This window comes from Rattus norvegicus, chromosome 10 (genome assembly GCF_021556685.1).
Source record: "Rattus norvegicus strain SHRSP/BbbUtx chromosome 10, alternate assembly SHRSP_T2T, whole genome shotgun sequence".
NCBI lineage: Eukaryota > Metazoa > Chordata > Mammalia > Rodentia > Muridae > Rattus > Rattus norvegicus.
Window position 1 is genome coordinate 6,360,227 of NC_141543.1, and position 17,254 is coordinate 6,377,480.

The window sequence follows — 17,254 nt, forward strand, 5'->3', positions numbered from 1 at the left end:
GGATTGCAGACTGGTACAATCATTCTGGAAATCAGTCTGGAGGTTCCTCAGAGTATTGGACATTGAACTGCCTGAGGATCCAGCTATACCTCTCTTGGGCATATATCAAAAAGATGCTCCAACATACAACAAAGACACGTGCTCCACTATGTTCATAGCAGCCTTATTTATAGTATCCAGAAGCTGGAAAGAACCCAGATGCCCTTCAACAGAGGAATGGATACAGAAAATGTGGTACATCTACACAATGGAATATTACTCAGCTGTCAAAAACAATGACTTTATGAAATTCATAGGCAAATGGAGGTAACTGGGAAATATCATCCTGAGTGAGGTAACCCAATCACAGAAAAACACACATGGTATGAACTCATTGATAAGTGGCTATTAGCCCAAATGCTTGAATTACCCTAGATACACAGAACCCATGAAACTCAAGATGGATGACCAAAATGTGAATGCTCCACTCCTTCTTTAAAAGGGGAACAAGAATACCCTTGGCAGGGAATAGAGAGGCAAAGATTGAAGCAGACACAGAAGGAACACCCATTCAGAGCCTGCCCCACATGTGGCCCATACATATACAGCCACCCAATTAGACAAGATGGATGAAGCAAAGAAGTGCAGGCCGACAGGAACCGGATGTAGATCACTCCTGAGAGACACAGCCAGAATACAGCAAATACAGAGGCGAATGCCAGCAGCAAACCACTGAACTGAGAATAGGACCCCCGTTGAAGGAATCAGAGAAAGAACTGGAAGAGCTTGAAGGGGCTCAAGACAATGCCAAGCAACCAGAGCTTCCAGGGGCTAAGCCACTACCTAGAGACTGTACATGGACTGACCCTGGACTCTGACCTCATAGGTAGCAATGAGTATCCTAGTAAGATCACCAGTGGAAGGGGAAGCCCTTGTTCCTGCTAAGACTGACCCCCCAGTGAACGTGATTGTTGGGGGGAGGGCGGCAATGGGGGGGGAGGATGGGGAGGGGAACACCCATATAGAAGGGGAGTGGGAGGGGTTAGGGGGATGTTGGCCCGGAAACCAGGAAAGGGAATAACATCCGAAATGTAAATAAGAAACACTCAAGTTAATAAAATAAAAAAGAAATGTAAATAAGAAATACTCAAGTTGATAAAATGGACAGAATGTTAAGAATCAATATATCATTGTAAGTATCATTTCTTTACATATTCTTAATTTCTTAATCTCATTTCTGTGTTTAACCTCTAGCATAAACTCAGGACCAGTGGAAAGAGGTACTAAAATTTGGAAGCAAATTCTAACAATAGGATAATATCTATAATGCACAGGTGAAATTTTCCCTCACATGGTAAATCCTTCATTACTGTTTGTTATAAATCATATTTTCAGTGCTCAATGATTTAACTTTAAGTTCTGGGAGTAGAACAACCTATAAGGGAAGGGGAGCAGCTGGACTTCTTGGCCTTGTATTATAGCCAGTAGTGCATGTTCTCCCATTTGGGCAGCTGCTGAGTCCCTGCTCAGTTTCCTTAATGTTTCCAATATTTGTTGCATTATTCTGGGAACATGAGGACTTTCCTCCAGGAGGATGATATAGTGATGTTCCATGCCGCACTGCAGCCAAGTCATCTCCAAAAATTTTGGAGAATTTTCGATCATAAATTCTACTAGAGAAATCTATGAAAAAAACAGGGCAAACACAGAGGGTCTCTGTCATTTTGCATGGTTGCAAAATCACATTTTACTTCTTAGTCTTGGAGGCTAAAAATATGCCGTTCAAAATTCTGAGAAAAATTTAGCTGTTAGAAATAGGGGCAGGCTTTTTTCAGAAATTTAAAAGATTGTGAGATCAGATGTTCAAGTGTGATCATCACAGTGCAATGTTACATAAGAGAATGATTTCCAGTTTTTACATTGTGATGGCCAGTATCTGATACATACTGTACACTGAAATAGCTTTGGTTACATTTTATAATATATGTGTGAGCATGATTATAAGGATGCTTATAGAAAGGCAGAGCTAAGGAGGGAAGATGGCCTCTGAATGTCGGTACCATCCTATTGAAAGTTCACATGGGCTGTCTAAATAGTAAGAGACAGGCAAACCCATCTGAGCAGTGAAATTCATGTGTCTCAGTGCAGTGCAATGGTAACAGCTGCATCAATATATCACTGTAGGTGCCATTTCTTCACATATTTAGTTAATTACTTAATCTTAATACAGTGATGACTCAGTGCAGATGCAATGGTAACATCTTGATTTTATGATTCATTATATTGGGAGATATTTGAAATAAGATCTACTAGGAGGAAATGGGATAATTTTGTATCTTCAATGGCAGGTACTTTGGAACCCTGTCTTCTCCTGATCTTTGATTCTTCTACACAATATGAGGAATATTATTGTTTCTCAGTTGAGTTGTTTTACAGTATGTTCCTTACAGGTTCAAGGACAATTGGTCAATTAATAATGGATCAGAAACTCAAATACCTAGAGTCAAAATAACCATTTGATCACTGTACTGCATAAGGTTTGGTAGTTTATTATAGTACTTGAAAGATGGCTAACATAGAAAAGTATACACAATAATTTCTCTAAACCAATCATAACCAGCATCCTGAGGCCAATGGTATTTTACTCACATTAATCAGGAATTCTTAAGGATCATATCTGATAAAAAAAATCCAAATTGCATTGCCATTTTTTGTTGGGGAAACCACCTTGAAAACAAGTAGAATTTCACACATTCTACACTGAATATGTCAGAATTAAGTCTTGATTGCTGAACCCAGTACCTAGGATTTTTTTTGTATCATTTCATACCATTTGTTCTCTATGGGTTAGTGTAAGGATATTCTAAATGACAAAGACAAAAGACTGAGTCACTGAGTTCAAATACCATTTATATTTTACTTAAAATGCACCAATGATTCCTTCCCTCCAGAAGAACACCTTTCAAAGCTGTACTTACTTTACAAAATGAAACAAAACAAAAACCAAAACAATCATCATCAACAACAACAACAAAATAACCAAGATTCTCAGGGTAATCCTGTTTTCCTGTCTCATTGTAAAGGCTCATCAATGCTAGGCATAAAGTTCTTATCTAATTACCCTTTTGCCAATATCATTTGTCACTCCATTATTGCAGGAGCTGGGCACAAATAAGAGGGGGGGCTAACCCAACAGATAGGTGGTAAGAAGACATTTCATTAAAAGAACAGTTACTTTTAATTTCATATAATATACAAAAAAGTTGCCTCAGAAGAGCTGCATTTTCAGGTGGCATTTTATCTAAAAGACTGAACACAGAGACAGTTATTTTAAAACAAGTATACTCAATTTGTAAATATGAAGGAAGGGAACGGAGTAATCGTATTGTATGCAGGATGCACTGTAAATAAAATGAAAGAGTTTGTACTCAAATCATTGCTTGAAATAGTTACCCAATTCAGAAAAAAGACAAATCTAATTGGAATATGAAAGTAAGATTATAAGCCTGGGCTACTGTGATTCCCACTGTAACTCATACTCTTTTGAAAGTGTCTTCCATGTTTGTGAACAATTGAAAGCTTTTGCTGTCTGTCAGTGTTCGTAGTAAATGTTTCTGTGATATATAAGTTCTAATGTGTGTAAGCAAATGTTACTTCTATTTTGTTGAGGTTGTTCACAGTTTCCAACAACTACCTCTGCACTCCAGCTAATTTCTCTTCATCATTGACCTTTTCAGGTACAGCAATCCACTCATCATATAGTTTTGAAGTCATTAGACTTCCCTTGATGTTTTGGAGAAAGTCCTTATAAAGAGAGGAAAAATATTTTTGTGGAAAAAATTAAACATGGAAATTATTCAAAGTACATTCACCTGAAAATTTCAGTTTAGTTCCAACTTTCTTCACAGTTCCCCAAATTTCCCCTAGTTAGAACGTTCCATGATATGTGGACCCAGTAAGTTTCATCTATTTAAGCTAGAGACCAAAGAGTAAATTTTCAGATTTACTTGGACTATAGAAAAATCTTTCCTTAGCTCAGCATGCCTCTAGTGGACAGCTGAGCAAACTAGCACATATAAGCGATTAATACTACAGTTCGAATACTATTTTTAAATGATAGAAACATACAATTATGATACCCACAATAAAGACAACCAGAGGAAGTTATTACTGGATTTCTCAAGAGCAGAAAGCCACGTCTGGTACTGGAAGCATGGAGGCACACGTGGTCATGGTTCTTAGAGAATGCCCTGCCCCTATTTCACTAAACAAGTGTAACTCCAAACTCTATTATAAATATTTAACTTAATGTTCATAGATAATATACCCTTACCCATCAAAAAAGGTTCTCTTTGAAATGGATGGAGACAATTACTGAAAACCACAGCTAGTCAAGGTACAAAGAACAAACTATCCTGTGACTCTGAGTGCCAGTTTATATATATAGATAATAACTCCTGAACTGTTGGCTCTGAGCATAGGTTGAGACAGTCAGAAAAATTGTACACCAGAGGATAAGGACATTTGCTTTGAGATTTGGTCTCCTAGAAATGAAGGGAGGGTTCACTTTTGATAGTTCAACAATCACATTGCTTAAACAATTTCTGAACAAAACATCATCCATGTTATTAACACTAACAGAGGAGACTTTGAGCATATAAGATTTCTCTCATACATATCTACTGTCACTCAAGGGAATGCAAAAAGAAGACAACTACTCTCATAGACTCAGAGGAATCCTAAAGTGGATGATGGAAGGACATTCCCTACCTTAAAGATACACGCCATTACATTAACTGATTGCTTGTTTATATCCACCTCCTCTTCCGAATCCAATTTGTCCTTTACTGTTTGGCACAAAGTTATACTCGGAGGTTCTAAAAAGACACCCGTGGTTGTAAGCCCTTTCTTTTTTTTTTTTTTTAAGATTTATTTATTTATTATATATAAGTACACTGTAGCTGTCTTCAGATACACCAGAAGAGGGCATCGGATCTCTTTACAGATGGTTGTGAGCCACCATGTGGTTGCTGGGAATTGAACTCATGACCTCTGGAAGAGCAGTCGGGTGCTCTTAACCGCTGAGCCATCTCTCCAGCCCGAGCCCTTTCTTTTTTAGTAGGTACAGCATGTCCTGAGAAGAAGATAGAGAAATACCTGTCAGGCTTCACACACCACAGACTACTATTTGTTCCTTGAGAACCAGACCAATGGTGTGCACAGGTGCAGTGCACGTGCTGGCATGGACACAGATGACCTCACGCTGGTTTTGTACCTCAATCTTTTGTTGTACACTTTCCACCCTAATATTATCCATTAAGGATCAGGCAACATTTCTTTTTTTTATTAACTTGAGTATTTCTTATATACATTTCGAGTGTTATTCCCTTAAGGGAGCAACATTTCTTTATATCAGATTTTCCAAAATAGTTAAGGGATTAAATCCAACTTTTCCAATAGATGGTTTCTGAATAGCCCTCTCTCATCTTCCTACTGGAAAGCCAATGATTTGAGAAACAATTCTTGCTCCACATGGTGATAGAAGTGAAGGGGCCAGGTATTTAAGAAGCAGGATTTTGTCTTAGGATAGCCAGAGAAACACCATATGACACATACCAGAATTGCTCCAGGCAGGATGCCATCCTGACAAATGGAACTGAGTTCTCTTCCAAACAGTTTTCTTCCCTTTTTAAATGGTGGGGTGGTGCATACTTGGTCCTGGTGGGGCACAGAGCCCATGTCCAACTGCGATGTTATAGAAGTTCTTTGTTTCTTAAAAGTTTTTTCCTTCATATCTAAGCAGGAGTTGAGATCATTACATGGGATAGTATAATTTATAAAGATCTTTTACAAAACCAAATTTCAATTGTAAAATGTCCCTATTATAATGGGTTAATCATCCTGTTGTGCTTATGTAACCTTCTTCTCATATGCCTTACACTGTTATTAATCTTAGTGATGTCTCTAAGACATGGTCTTGTGTTCTGTAGTGGGAATTCTCACAACATGATGATGTCTAACTCCATACTGTATCATGAAATACTAGATACATTGGTTGAACGAGCTCCCTGAACTATGTATAGGCTGTTGCTTCAATAATTACATCCATTTTCATAGCCACCCTTACTTTTATTCTCATTTAAAAATTTTCTATTTTTTCAAATGTCATAGTGAAGCTCTTTTCATCCTTACTTTTCTTGTTCAGCATTTTGAAGAACCATTGTTAAGTTTATTTCAGCAGCAGCATGTCCCCCTCATGACTATATACTATAATGTCAGTTCAGAGCTGAAATTAAGTTTCTTTTTCGCTTCTGAGTTTTCTTTTAGAATATTGGACTATAATACAATTTTAAACATGTTACTTAAAACAAATAAATTAAAAGTAAACAAATGAGTCATATAACACAATATAAAATAGTCTTCTTTACTGAAAAACATATTGTCTGCCTGGCTATCTAATGCAAAATTATGAGGGATGAAATCACAAGTAATATTAGATAGATGGACAAAGATGTTTGAGTGTGTGTGTGTGTGTGTGTGTGTGCGTGTGTGTGCGTGCGTGTGTGTGCGTGCGTGTGTGTGTGTGCATGAGTGTGTGTGTGTATGTATATATATATATATATATATATATATATATATATATATATATATATATATATACCAAAACACCTATCAAATTTTTTGATTCGGAATTGTTTCTGTCTAAAGAAAATGCAGGGACAAAAACTGGAGCAGAGACTGAAGGAAAGGTCATCCAGAGATTGCCTCAACATCTGATCTATCCCATCCATAGACACCAAATCATGACAGTGTTGATGATGAAATGATATGCTTGCAGACAGGAACATGACAGGACTGCCCTCTGAGAGGGTCTACCAGCTTCTGACTGAGACAGATGCAGATACTCTCAGCCAGCCACATGACTGAGTCCTGGGACCCCAATGAAAAAGTTAGGGGAAGGAATGAAGGAGGAGAGAGGGATAGCAACCCCATAGGAAGAACAATAATATTAATTAACTTACCCCTCAGAGCTCCCAGGGTCTTAGCCAACAACCCAAGAGCATACATTGCCAGTTTGCAGTCCCTGCTACATATGTAAAGAGATGGCTGTCTTGTCTAGCCTCAGTGCAAGCGGATGTTCTTGTTCCTGTGGAAGCTTGATGCCCCAAAGAAGTGGGATGCTAGAGGGTAAGGTGGGAGTAGGTAGGTTGGTGGGGGAGCACCCTCTCAGAGGCAAAGGGGAAGAGGGATGTGGTGGGGTATTCTTGGTGGGGGGACCAGGAATGGGACATTTCAAATGTAAATAAAAGTAATAAAAATAAAAAAGCAAAGTTTAAAAGAAATCAGGGATATAAGTGGGAGGTTTTCAAGAAAGGAGAATAAGGAGAAATAATAATAGTATTCTATCATTTGAAAAAATAATTAAAAAGCACCAGTCTATCACTGTTAGGGCCATTTCGAATCTAGATATAGGTCTAAAAGATATTTGTTGTATGATTTGAAATGAGATTAGAGACTGAGCTACAAGCCTAAGGTGATTTCTAGTCAAGCCTGCAACAGATTATCTGCAGTACCATAAATCTTGTTTTTCTATGTAGATTTCATTGCAATAGATTGTCAAAATATAGTTCATGAGTAATTTTGTGCTCTAATCACAAAACCACTTAATGGGAACATATCATGATCCATGTCTTAGACCTGCTTATTCTAGTGGGACAAAAATGTGTGTACACAGTGTTTTGACATACCAGTTTATGGCAAATATCTGCCTGGGAAAAATGAAATGTTCTCCCTATAACCAAGATTAGTCTTTACATCGGAATTTAGAGTTCTCTCTTCTTTTTTTTTTAATATTGAAAACCTTTATTTGTATTGTGAAGAAAATACTACAGACAATTAGAAAATACAAGTTAAAAAGATAAACTTCATGATCACTTTTTACAGTTACTAATAATGACTACTTACATCTCTTCAAACTTTTTTTTATTAACTTGAGTATTTCTTATATACATTTCGAGTGTTATTCCCTTTCCCGGTTTCCAGGCAAACATTCCCTTCCCCCCTCCCCTTCCTTATGGGTGTTCCCCTCTTAGAGTTCTCTTAATATGGACCTGAAACATACTGCTTTAGTGGGGTTTTTTTGTTTGTTTGTTTGTTTGTTTTTTACAGTGCTCCTTTCCTAAGCAAGAAAATGATAGTATGCTATGATATTTTATGATAAATTAAAATGGGAACTAAGAAAAGCCACCTGAAGGAAGATGGCAGACTCACTCTTTTGCTGCTGGCTTCTTGCTGAGTTTCTGGGCTTCAAGATGAATTTCCCATGTACATCAGCATTTAGATATTTCATGATTACCCCAGGTAGGGAAGGAAAAGCTATAAAATTTCTTAAGTCCCGTGAACTGAAGTTCTTTTGAATATTTATCATTCTAAAGTCATGCGGATACTCATGCCTTATGAGAAAAAAAAACATGAATTGTAACTACTGTAACTGAATATAGGCAACGCTCTGATACAATTTAGAATGCTTTGCTGCATTTCTTCTCCTTGTCCTCCCACTCCCACTCCACCTCCTTCTCCTCCCCCTCCCCATCCCCTCCCCCTCCCCTCCTCCTCCTCCTCCTTCTCCTTTTTCAGGATAATGTAGACTGTACATACTAGAACATTAGAACTCTTACAGGGATACTATAATAAATTAAGCTGAGAACTCTAAAAATAATGAGGAGAAAATTTTCAGTGTATCACTTTGTTTAGAGAATATAGACCTAAGAATGCACTGTGTAGGGGGACTTTTACTGTATTCTTCTCTAACCCCTTTAAGACAGGCCTGTTGGAGTATTAATACCAATAATATTTTTACATCATAAGAATCCTACTTCACCGGGGTTGGGGATTTAGCTCAGTGATAGAGTGCTTGCTCAGCAAGCACAAGGCCCTGGGTTCGGTCCCCAGCTCCAAAAAAAAAGAAAAAAAATCCTACTTCACTCCTCTAGCTTCATATTAAGCAATTTAAATATTTCACACTGCATACATAAAATAAAATATGAGCACTAATTGTCTTCACAAAGATAATTGTGATATCCTATACTAGCAACTTAAAAGCACAATGAAAAACCCAGATCAAGAATAAGAAAATACACTAAAGAGAAGCAGACAACAGGAAATAATATTAAGTCTGAAATCAATTAGAAACAGAATCCATAAAACCAAGATCCTGTTCTTTGAGAAAATCAACAAGACACATAAACCTAAACTAACTAAAAGTCTCAGAAATAGTATGCAAATTAACAAAATCAGAAATGAAAAGAGAGACATAATGGAAATTGAAGAAATTTAAAAAAATCATCAGGTTTTACTACAAAAGACTAACTTGATGAAGCTTGAAAATCTATATGAAATGAATGATTTTCTAGACAGATACCACATACCAAAGTTAAATCAAGATCAGATAAACTAATCAGTCCCATAAACCCTAAGGAACTAGAAGAATTCATTAAAAACAACCAACAACAATAACAGTAACAAAAAGACTAGGGCACGATGCATAATTCAGTGCATAATTCTACCAGACTTTCAAATAAAAGCTAATACCAAAACTTCTTAAACTATTCTCAAAAGAGAAACAGAACTACAAAACTTGCTGGTGAGATTGTAGAGAAACGGGAATGCTCCTCCATTGCTGGTGGGATGACAAACTACCACCACTCTGGAAATCAATCTAGCTGTTCCTCAGCAAACAGAAAATAGTTGTACCTGAAGACGCTGATATACTGGTCCTGGGCATACAGCCAAAAGATGCTCCACAGTACCGCAAAGACGCAAGCTCCACTATGTTAATAGCAGCCTTATTTGTAATAAGCAACCCTGATGTTCTTCAACCAAAGAATGGATACAGAATATGGTTTATTTACACAACAGAATACTATTCAGCTACTAAAAACAAAGGACATCGTGAAATTTGCAGGCAATTGCATGGATCTAGAAAATATTCTGAGTGAGCTAACCCAGACTCCAAAGGACATAGTATATATTCATTAATCAGTGACACTACACAAAATATACAGAATATCCATGACACTAAAAGTTAAACCATAAGGAAAGCCTAAGTAAGGATGCTTCAATCCCACTTAGCAAAGGGAAATAAATAACGATGGGAGGCAGAGGGAAGGAGAGATGTGTGTGAGAGTGGAATGGGAAGAGAACAGGTCAGGATCAGGTATGGGAGAGACATGAGAGAGGACAAGGGACCCAAGAGAATGAATGGAAATATACAGCTCTCGGGGTTCGTGGGAACCTCTAGAATATCCCAGAGTCATGGGATATGGGTGCTCCCAAGAGTCAAGGTAGGAGTGAACGTGATTGTTGGGGGTAGGGCAGCAATGGGGGGAGGGTGGGGAGGGGAACACCCATAAAGAAGGGGAGGGGAGGGATTAGGGGGATGTTGGCCCGGAAACCGGGGAAGGGAATAACATTGGAAATGTAAATAAATACTCAAGTTAATAAAAAAAAATTAAAAAAAACACCCCCCCAAAAAAAGAGTCAAGGTAGGAAGCTTTGCCCAAACACAAAATCACACAGATGTAAAATTTGAAGAGACCACCTTTTTAAATCAGACAGGACACCTGTGGATGGATAGGGACACTAACACACTTACAAAACTTTCAACCTCAAATTGCTCCTGTCTAAAAGAAATGCAGGACAAAAATGGAATAAAGTCTGAAGCAGTGACCAGTCAGTGAGAGGCTCAACTTGGGATCCATCCCATTATTAGGCACCAATCCCAAATATTATTACTGATGCAATGTTGTACTTGCAGCCAGTAGCCTAGCGTGGCTGTCCTCTAAGAGGCCCTGCAAGCAGCTGACTAAAACAGATATAGATATTTACATCTAACCATTGGACTGAGGTCAACAAGCCCTATGGAAAAGTTGGGAGAATTGAAAGAACTGGAAGGATTGGAAACATCATAGAAAGACCAGCAATATCAACCTGGACCCCTGGGAGCTATCAGAGACTGAGTCACCAACTAAAGAGCATACATGGGCTGTTCAGAGGCCACAGGCACCTATGTACGAGAATGTTTTCTTATCTGGCATTAGTGGGAGAGCGTGCCCTTAAATCTGCAGAGACTTATGTCACTGGTATGAAGGTCAACTTTATGGGTTAGAGCTTCAAATTTTCAGTAGCTTTTAAAAGATCAGCTTTGCAAGAATACTTGGTGATCTCAAATTTTATTTCTTATTCAAACTTTTCTGATAATTTTATTACTATTATTTATTTGGTAATAATCCGGTGAGAAATAAAAGAAGGCAACAAACAGTATAGCTGTAATTAAGTCAGATTGTCTCCAGAAATCAGAATATGATTTCATATTCAGTTGCAGAATTATTGGTCATAGGAGATGTAAACTGAATATTTTACATGGATTTGAAGAAAGGGCTATATTTCTAATATTCATTACAAAACAATCTACATAATTTGGAATAAATAAAAAACTGAAGATTTTACATTTTAGATTTAAACTTGTTTCTCTGTGTAAGTCATTCACTCACATATATACCCGATCACCATGTTAGACTTGGTGTCTGTGCAGGTCAGATGTGGGAATTAGATCCCCCGAAACTGGAGTTATAGATGATTGTGAGCTACCATGTGAGTGATGGAATACCTTGAGATATATAGCTAGGAAGAGTTTCTGTAATGATCACCAAATGACTTTTTTAAATTGTTTTCTCCAGAAACAATATATCTAGAGTTTTGTTTTGTTTGCCTAATCAGGAAAATTCTGTTTCTGAAACAGAAAGCACAGAAAAATTCCTATCATTCTAAGGCTATTGCTTATGAGGTAATAAATTGTTTCTGAATGTTATATTAGTAATTAATTATGATTTAAATGAATGAAATTATATTTAAGTCATTTTGCTTTAGTGTTTATTCAAGTTTAAGACTAAATAATGAAAATAGTGAGGATTCACCAAACTCAGCTCATCCCTCCTTAGATTTCCCTGTTATTACCTTGGAGTACTCTTGGAGCTTTCCCAGGGCCAGTACAGAACCACAGTTGGTAATCTTCAATGTTCTGGGAGGCAAAAAGAACCAACCATCACAAATAAACTGACATCAGAGTCTTGAAGAGTCTAGCAATTTCCTTTACTTACCATTTCTAGCTCTTTAGCAGGGAAATTATTTAAACCAGTATTAATGATATTTCTTCTGACCACAGGTTTGAGTAAACAGGACTGATTTCAGGAGAAAATCTATGGGTACTTGCCTTTCCTCTTGGAGGGAACCTTGATCTACTGATAAAATAAGAAGTTGTATTCAGCCATTACCACTAACCAAGACAAATAGTATTATGAAATTTCTTACATCTGTGCAGACTGTGTGTGGTATATTGAATTTCGACTTAACATGAGCACAGAACCTAGTGTCCACAGAGGCATATACTCATGGTGGCTATGATGAGTTTAGCAAAGTTAACATTCAAAAGATATGATAACTTCGACAACGGTGAATACAAGAGTCAAAAACAGAGAGTCTTTGAGGGTGCCTAGAAGTGAAAACAGCCTTTGGCTTTCATTCAGAGATGTCCAGTCTGTGGAGATGAAGGACATGTGTCTATCCTGGAAAATAGGCCTGATGCTGAAAAAAAGTTCTAGAACATAATTACTGCACACAGTGTTATGGATCCATTTGAAATGATCATCTAAATAGAACATTCTGTTGAAATATTGAGCACCCTCCTGGAGTGGCTCTAACTGGAATTATTATTAATTTTATTTTCTTGTAGACTCCTATTTAAAACCAATGTCATTGTCCCATAGAGTTTTTAAGTGTTAAACTAGCAGACAAAAAGCACTCAAGCAGACACACCACCAAATACCCATTTACACCCAAACATACATGGAGAGGTGATAATGAAATAGGAAGAGAAAGAGAGTGAGAGAGAGAGGCAGACAGAGGTAGAGGGGCATAAAGTTAGAGAGGCAGACTGACTTGTGGATTCTCATTGTACAAACGCACAGAAAGCGATAGACAGGGATGCATAAACACAGAGAAACACAAACACACACACACACACACAGTTACAAAGAGATACACATGCATATTTAAAAATAGAAAGACAATATATACACAGATATGTATGCAGAAAAGACATAGAAATGTAGACTTATTCATTAAAGATTTATTAAACGTTAAAAATAAATACACTAGAACATGCACACTTACACATCCACACAAGAGAAATAAAAACAAGAAGAAATGGGAAAGACTACAAAATTACATACCAAATAGGCAGTATAGTCTAATTAAAAAAAAACAGGAAAGAAAGAAAAATATTCCCTCTAACATTGGCATCCTTTAAATTAGGTGTGAGCATATGACAAATTAATCACAATTTATGACAGTGGATATGTATTATCTAGTGAAACTACACATACAGCTCAAACCATTGGGCTATGACTTTCATTTCACATAAAACTAGACACAAATTCAAGAAAAAATGTCACTCAAAGGACTATTATTATGTCTTCAATAACTTCTGATTAAAAAAGGAGCCATTTGGTTTTAGCGAGATTCCCAAACCCGCGGATCTCTGCCTGCAACAGCTTGCTGCTCCCAAACCCCGTGGGAGAGAGACCTCACCTCCTGGACAGGTGGGCACTCCTGAGACTGCAGAGCGGAAGAGACCACCAACACTGCTCACCCCTACCAACCTCCCTGGCCCAAGAGGAAACTGTATATGGCCTCTGGGTTCCCTTGGATAAGGGCACACCAGCAGCAGGTCCCCTACGTCTGAGACACTGCCGGAACATGAAGGGACCGACCAGATAAACAGTTCTCTGCACCCAAATCCCGTGGGAGGGAGAGCTTCAGAGAGGCAGACACACCTGGGAAACCAAGAGAGACTACACTGTGCCCACATTACTGATTCCAGAGGAAAACACCAAATGCCATCTGGAACCCTGGAGCATGGAAGCTCCCAGAAAGGGCAGCGCAGATCTTCCTGGTTGCTGCCACCGCAGAGAGCTCATAAGCAACACCCCACGAGCAAACTTGAGCCTTGGGACCATAGGTAACACAAACCTTCCTACTCCAAGTGACCTGACCAGTGAACCCAGGACACAGGCCCACAGGGACAGCTGAAGACCTGTAGATAGGAAAAACTACATGCCCGAAAGCAGAACACTCTGTTCCCATAACTGGCTGAAAGAAAACAGGAAAACAGGTCTACAGCACCCCTGACACACAGGCTTATAGGACAGTCTAGCCACTGTCAGAAATAGAAGAACAAAGTAACACTAGGGACAATCTGATGGCGATGGGCAAACACAGGAATCTAAGCAACAGAAAACAAGACTACATGGCACCATCAGAGCCCAATTCTCCCACCAAAGCAAACACGGAATATCCAAAAACACCAGAAAAGCAAGATCTAGTTTCAAAATCATATTTGATCATGATGCTGGAGGACTTCAAGAAAGACGTGAAGAACTCCCTTAGAGAAACACAGGAAAATATAAATAAAAGAAATAGAAAGAAATAAATAGAAGCCTACAGAGAGGAATCACAAAAATCCCTGAAAGAATTCCAGGAAAACACAATCAAACAGTTGAAGGAATTAAAAATGGAAATAGAAGCAATCAAGAAAGAACACATAGAAACAACCCTAGATATAGAAAACCAAAAGAAGAGACAAGGAGCTGTAGATACAAGCTTCACCAACAGAGTACAAGAGATGGAAGAGAGAATCTCAGGAGCAGAAGATTCCATAGAAATCATTGACTCAACTGTCAAAGATAATGTAAAGCAGAAAAAGCTACTGGTCCAAAACATACAGGAAATCCAGGACTCAATGAGAAGATCAAACCTAAGGATAATAGGTATAGAAGAGAGTGAAGACTCCCAGCTCAAAGGACCAGTAAATATCTTCAACAAAATCATAGAAGAAAAGTTCCCTAACCTAAAAAAAGAGATACCCATAGGCATACAAGAAGCCTACAGAACTCCAAATAGATTGGACCAGAAAAGAAACACTTCCCATCACATAATAGTCAAAACACCAAACGCACAAAATAAAGAATATTAAAAGCAGTAAGGGAAAAAGGTCAAGTAACATATAAAGGCAGACCTATCAGAATCACACCAGACTTCTCGCCAGAAACTATGAAGGCCAGAAGATCCTGGACTGATGTCATACAGACCCTAAGAGAACACAAATGCCAGCCCAGGTTACTGTATCCTGCAAAACTCTCAATTAACATAGATGGAGAAACCAAGATATTCCATGACAAAACCAAATTTACACAATATCTTTCTACAAATCCAGCACTACAAAGGATAATAAATGGTAAAGCCCAACATAAGGGGTACAGCTATACCCTAGAAGAAGCAAGAAACTAATCGTCTTGGCAACAAAACAAAGAGAAGAAAAGCACACAAACATAACCTCACATCCAAATATGAATATAACAGGAAGCAATAATCACTATTCCATAATATCTCTCAACATCAATGGCCTCAACTCCCCAATAAAAAGACATAGATTAACAAACTGGATATGCAACGAGGACCCTGCATTCTGCTGCCTACAGGAAACACACCTCAGAGACAAAGACAGACACTACCTCAGAGTGAAAGGCTGGAAAACAACTTTCCAAGCAAATGGTCGGAAGAAGCAAGCTGGAGTAGATATTCTAATATCAAATAAAATCAATTTTCAACTAAAAGTCATCAAAAAAGATAAAGAAGGACAGTTCATATTCATCAAAGGAAAAATCCACCAAGATGAACTCTCAATCCTAAATATCTATGCCCCAAATACAAGGGCACCTACATATGTAAAAGAAACCTTACTAAAGCTCAAAACACACATTGCACCTCACACAATAATAGTGGGAGATTTGAACACCCCACTCTCATCAATGGACAGATCATGGAAGCAGAAATTAAACAGAGACGTAGACAGACTAAGAGAAGTCATGAACCAAATGGACTTAACAGATATATATGGAACATTCTATCCTAAAGCAAAAGGATATACCTTCTTCTCAGCTCCTCATGGTACTTTCTCCAAAATTGACCATATAATTGGTCAAAAATGGGCCTCAACAGGCACAGAAAGATAGAAATAATCCCATGCGTGCTATCTGACCACCACGGCCTAAAACTGGTCTTCAATAACAATAAGGGAAGAATGCCCACATATACGTGTAAATTGAACAATGCTCTACTCAATGATAACCTGGTCAAGGAAGAAATAAAGAAAGAAATTAAAAACTTTTTAGAATTTGATGAAAATGAAGGTACAACATACCCAAACTTATGGGACACAGTGAAAGCTGTGCTAAGAGGAAAACTCATAGCGCTGAGTGCCTGCAGAAAGAAACAGGAAAGAGCATATGTCAGCAGCTGGACAGCACACCTAAAAGCTCTAGAACAAAAAGAAGCAAATACACCCAGGAGGAGTAGAAGGCAGGAAATAATCAAACTCAGAGCTGAAATCAACCAAGTAGAAACAAAAAGGACCATAGAAAGAATCAACAGAACCAAAAGTTGGTTCTTTGAGAAAATGAACAAGATAGATAAACGCTTAGCCAGACTAACGAGAGGACACAGAGAGTGTGTCCAAATTAACAAAATCAGAAATGAAAAGAGAGACATAACTACAGATTCAGAGGAAATTCAAAGAATCATCAGATCTTACTATAAAAGCCTATATTCAACAAAACTTGAAAATCTTCAGGAAATGGACAATTTCCTAGACAGACACCAGGTACTGAAGTTAAGTCAGGAACAGATAAACCAGTTAAAAAATCCCACAACTCCTAAGGAAATAGAAGCAGTCATTAAAGGTCTCCCAACCAAAAAGAGCCCAGGTCCAGAGGTGTTTAGTGCAGAATTCTATCAAACCTTCATAGAAGACCTCATACCAATATTATCCAAACTATTCCACAAAACTGAAACAGATGGATCACTCCCGAATTCCTTCTATGAAGCCACAATTACTCTTATACCTAAACCACACAAAGACCCAACAAAGAAAGAGAACTTCAGACCAATTTCCCTTATGAATATCGATGCAAAAATACTCAATAAAATTCTGGCAATCTGAATCCAAGAGCACATCAAAACAATCATCCACCATGATCAAGTAGGCTTCATCCCAGGCATGCAGGGATGGTTTAATATATGGAAAACCATCAACATGATCCATTATATAAACAAACTGAAAGAACAAAACCACATGATCATTTCATTAGATGCTGAGAAA

The 17,254-nt window shown here is 38.0% G+C and overlaps 1 pseudogene; it reads right to left on the reverse strand.

The window, feature by feature from the left end:
• The window catches only part of Ralbp1-ps5 (ralA binding protein 1, pseudogene 5), a 45,299-nt pseudogene that overhangs the window by 11,578 nt on the left and 16,467 nt on the right, over positions 1-17,254 (reverse strand).